This window comes from Dipodomys spectabilis, unplaced genomic scaffold (assembly GCF_019054845.1).
Source record: "Dipodomys spectabilis isolate Male_0828 unplaced genomic scaffold, ASM1905484v1 ptg000245l, whole genome shotgun sequence".
NCBI classification, from domain to species: domain Eukaryota; kingdom Metazoa; phylum Chordata; class Mammalia; order Rodentia; family Heteromyidae; genus Dipodomys; species Dipodomys spectabilis.
Genome location: NW_024870922.1, coordinates 539,666 through 545,460, shown reverse-complemented (window position 1 = coordinate 545,460; position 5,795 = coordinate 539,666).

The window sequence follows — 5,795 nt, the reverse complement described above, 5'->3', positions numbered from 1 at the left end:
GAAGAAGTCTGATTGCAGTCAGGCCTTTGAAAATTTATAGTGGGACTACCAGGTGGTATGTTAGTTAAGTTTTGACTTTTTAAGGAGGAGGCTGATTGGAAGTGGTTTTCCAGTGGATCTAGTCATGTTTTATGGGAAGAGGGAATTGGAAAGGGGCAAGACCTAGTGAAGAGTGGGACTACAAAAAATAAACAGTTACTGCTAATAGGAACACCATTTTCTGTCACTATAGTATTATATTATTTTATGTATGGGAGAGATATTGGAGAAAGTAACCAAGTAATTTTTCCTTCCTAGTGAAAATTTTCTTTACTCCAGTTGAGTGAAAGTAAAACCACAGGTCACATCAGGCTCAGGCACACGGTAGACTAAGACACATGAAGCACTCAACTTGAATCCCCAGCACAACCTTTAAGGACCACAAATAAAAAGTTTGAAATGTCTCACTTGATCATAATGGACCCTCTATTGTCTTAATATTGTGAATGAATAGAATTTTTACTCTGGCCAATTTAGAAATACAAAAACTAAATAAGTAGTAATGTTTTAACCATATATAATATTGGAAAGTATATTAAAATAATTAGGAAAATATAAAATTGAATATAGAATGTTCATTCTCCCCCATCAATTTTTAACCTAAAAACCAGAACATTGCCATATAATGAGACAGCAGCATGGTTTCTTTTCAGTCATCAAAATGGTGACTTAAGCAGTGTGTCTTTGTCATTGGATACATTGATGTTAAAACATATCTAAGAATGTGAAGAACTAAGATGGTGGAGGAGAAGCTGGAGGTGAAACCAGCTCTTGCATAGAAAGCAGTTTTAGTGTTCCAGTGAACAGTCCTAGGCCAGAATTACACCAAGTGTGCAATCACGGTACAGAGAGTGTAGCCAGAGAAAGAAAATCCAGGCAAAGAGACAGATCTGAGTACTTGCCGGATGCTGCCGACACAATGGTGGCCATAGATGCCATGCCTGCAACACTGAGAGTCCGGGACAAAAGCGCCAGATGCAGCAGGTAAGCGGATTCTACTCAACACCAGCAAGAACTGACAAGGAGCATATATTTTCACCCTGCAGATCGCAGACCAGAGACGACCAAGGAACCAACACTCAGGCGGTGTTAGTAGAAGCCTGGCGTCCTCACTCCTCAGGGAGCAGAGGAGGGAAGGCCACTCATTCCCCACCCTACTACTGGAGATCTCCATCTTTGATACTGACAAATGCCCGGCTGAGCTGCTAGCGCCAACTCAGGCCTTGAGAGAAAAACAGAGAGTCATTTAGCAGGTCACAGGAACCTGCCCAGACCTGCCAGGCTCAACTCCACACAGGGAACAGTCACCCAGCCCAGGCAGGGGAAAATCTGTCCCCAGGAGTTGCTCTCTTTACTGCATAAACAGAGCCAGAGGCTGCCCCTCCCTATAGCAGCCTTGACAATCAATTGAAATTCAGTAAACATAAACCCTGAGACTGGCTCCAGTCTGGGCTCTGTGAGTGTCTCAGAAGCTAGCCCCTCAGGGAAAAGCTACTGTTTGCTGAAAGGCCTCAACTCTACACAGAACCTAGCCTCATCACAGCATCTCCAAACAAGCGGTAACAGCCATCTTCCTCTTTTGTGATACTCAAAGCAGATCTATATCCCATTGAACTAGCCTGGGAGGAGGATCACAAAATCCTGGGAAAAGCAGAGCATTTTTCTGCTTGCCCAAACAAACTGACTTAAGTAACCAATCAAGCCACAGGAAAACCAAACACCACAACCAGACCAGAGACTCCACCAAGAGACTGGTTATGAACAAAAGGGAGATACAGAATCTTCCCATCTCCCCTACCCCCCAAAAAACAAAGAACTTTCTGTTTTTGTACCTTATTTTTAAATATTTAAAAAATTTTTAAATTCTAATTTAAAAAAAATTTGTTTTCTATTATTTTTTTCTTCCTCGTATAATTTTAATTTTAGATGTATACATGTGTATGCTTTTTAAAAATCTCTACTGACATTTTGATCATTTTTTCTCTTTTTCTTTTTTCATTCTTTTCAATTCTTCTCTTTCATTCTTTTCTGTGTGACTTAATTGCTGTTCTGCTCATCTTCAGATATACCTGTTGCTGATTATTAGATCTTATCACCCAACGTGTACACACTTAATCCAGAAATTTATTACTCAACTCAAAACCTTAGACTTAAAGTCCTTAATAGCAGTATTTCCTCTCTATACCCATATAATATTTTTAAAGGTTTTTATTTTTCTACTTTTTCCTATCTCCTTTCGATCCCTCCCCTCCTCTCATCCCATCCCCATTCTTCTCTGAATACTAGTTCTTCAAACTTGCAGTTTTTAAGGGTTTCACATTTTAATTGTAAATTTTTGTTTTCCCATTTTTGTCTCTTTTTTCTTCTTCTTTTTTCTCTTATTCTTTTTTCTTTTTCTTTTTTTCTCTATCTGCTTTCATACTGTCCAATCCATTTCCTTATTTGAGATCAGGACTTGGTTAATTCCACTCTCCCTCACCTTCCCACATCCCACTAATTCTATTTTTCCCCACATTCTCCCTAAACCTAATAATTTCTGGTTGCCAAATTCTCCTTACTGTTCTTAGGCCACTAAGACATATTTGTTTGATGTTGAATAGATTCTATCTCTTGAACTAGATTGTATCTGCAGACTTTTGACTGTGTAACTACAGACTTTGGTTGATGCTTACCTTAAAATAGTGTTCGAGCACAAAACTGGTGTTACACTCATCCCAAATGGGCAGAACAAGCCAGAAAAACGCAAGAAAAATAGCAAGTCCGAGGATCTCAGCTCCCACTCATGACAATCAGGGGACAGAAAAGGTAATGAATAATCCAGAGGATATTCCCAAAAAGCTCTACAAACACTACTGGTAAACAGGGTAAATGAAAAGAGTGAAAATTTGCAAAGGTATCAGTGTGAGCAAGATAAGTAGAGAGAGGAGGTAAACCAAAGATCAATACAGGAGACTCATGAGCCTGAGGAAGATACTCAAAAATTGATACAGGAATTTTGTGAGCAGATTTAGAACACTGAAAGAGAAATAAAAGAATTGCATAAGCAGGTTGAGATCAGTCAAAGAGATAGATAGGAATTGCGTGAGCTGGCTGAGAACAGACAAAGAGAAAGTCAGGAATGGTGTGAACAGGCTCAGTACACTCAAAGAGAACTGCAGGAATTCTGTGAACATGAGGAAGCTATTTAAAGAGAAATACAGAAACATAGAGAACTGGATGAGAATAGACAAAGATCAATGGAGGCATTCATGGAATCCATAAATAGAAAGCTGAAAGAAATCAGGGAGACTACAAATGGAATGCTGAATGGAACCCAAGAGAAGGAATGGCAGTCCAAGTAAACCATAACCAATCAACTAAGTGATTTGAGAATAAACACTGAACACCAAATGAAGGAATTTAAGAAATTCATGCAAGATCTAAAACAAATCTCCAACAAAGAATTTGAGGCCATCAAAGCCGACCAACTAGAAGAATAAGAAATAAAATACAAAGTAGAAAGTCTTGGCAGTAGGTTCGACCAGGGAGAAGATGGAATTATGGGGATGGAATACAGCCTAGATATTATAGAGAAAGAATATACAAACATCCAAGACAAAACCAAGAAATATGATAGATCTATTCAACATTTGGAAGACACCATCAGAAGGCCTAATTTGAGGATAATGGGTGTAGAGGAACACGTAGAGACAGAAGTTAATGGTCTAGGAAATTTGTTTCACAGGATCCTAGCAGAAAACTTCCCAAACATGCAAAAAGATAGGCCCATTCAGATACAAGAAGCTTTCAGAACACCAAATAGACCAGACCAGAACAGGACATCCCACCATCACATTAAAATCTGCACAGGATCAATTCAAACAAAGGAAAATATCCTTAAAGCTGTCAAAGAGGAAAGATCAATCACCTATAAAGGGAAACCAATTAGAATCACCTCAGATTTCTCAGCAGAGACCATCGAAGCAAGAAGGACCTGGAATGATGCATGCCATGCCCTAAAAACAAACAACTATCAACCAAGAATACTGTACCCAGCTAAAATCTCCTTCATAACTGAAGGCCAAATAAAAAACTTCCATAGCAAAGAAAAATGGAAACAATACATCTCCACCAAACCAGCCCTACAAAGGATTCTTAAAGATGTCCTACACTTAGAAAACCAACAAGACCACAATAAAGGCCAAGAAACCACACCCAAAATGAGAATCCAAGAAACATAAGAAGAACCCCCATTACCGCTGCTCCCAAGAAGGTGGATAAAATGGCAGGAACTCCCAAATTACTCTCAGTCCTATCTCTTAACATTAATGGCCTTAACTCTCCAATTAAGCAAAATAGACTGTCTAGTTGGATTAAAAAGCAAGATATTTCTATCTGCTGCCTACAGGAGTAAAACTTCCCCCAAAAAACAAACTTAGTTTGAATGTGAAAGGCTGGAACAAAATCCACCAAGCAAATGCTCCCCGTAAACAGGCAGGAGTTGCAATCCTAACATCAGATAAAATAGACTTCAAATTAAAATTGATTAGAACAGATAAAAAAGGTCGCTACATACCAGATATCTTATTCAGGTGGATATTACAATTCTAAATATCTATTCGCCAAACAACGAAGCACCCAAATTTATCCAAGAAACACTACTTTCTCTCAAATCCCATATTAATCCAAAGACATTAATTGTTGGGGATTTTAACACACCACTATCCCTACTTCATAGATGAACTGGGCAAAAACTCAACAGAGAAACCACAGACCTAAACAACTGCATAGATCAACTAGATTTAATAGACATCTACTGAATATTTCACTCAGCAGCATCAGAATACATGTTCTTCTCAGCAGCACATGGAACATTTTCCAAAATAGACCACATTTTAGGTCACAAAGCAAACTTGTCCAAATTCAGAAACATTGAAGTTATACCTTGCATTCTCTCATACCACAAGGGAATAAAGTTAGAACTCAACACCAAAAGCCACCAAAGAAAGTCCTGTAACTCATGGAGGCTGAAAAACACACTGTTGAACCACCAGTGAGCCATGGAAGACATTAGAAATGAAATTCAAGTGTTCATGATATTCAACAAAAATGAGCACAAAAACTACCAGCTCGGAAGTGGCACTGAGGCTCAAGTGGTAGAGCGCTAGCCTTGAGCTGAAGAGCTGAGAGACAGCGCCCAGGCCTAGAGTTCAAGCCCCACGACGAAAAAAAAAACAAAACCAAACTACCAGGTCCTCTGGGACACAGCAAAGGCAGTATTCAGAGGCAAGTTTATACCTCTGAGTACCTACATTAACAAATTGGAGATATCTGAAACCAACAATTTAATGAGACATCTCAGTCTCCTTGAAAAAGAGCAGCAAGACAAACCCAAATCCAGTAGACGGAAAGAAATAATTGAAATTAAATAAGAATTAAATGGTTGCTTGGTTGCAATGAATATTGCTGCCATGAACATGGATGTTCATGTTGACTTATATTCCTTCAATATGTATCCAGTTGCGATAAAGTTCATCAACATATATGTCTTTTTGGTATTGTGTAAACTTCCATTAGGATCTCCATATGGGTTGCAGTAGTTTACAATGCCACAAAACCAAATACAGTTCCTGATGTATTTCAACCTCTCCAGAAGTTTATTTATTTGAGTGGTGATAGCTATTTTGGAGTATAAGATGGGATCTCAGTGACTTTCGTCTTTATTTTCCTATGTATTTTCTATGTGGATACGAATCTCAAATATTTCATTTATTTAT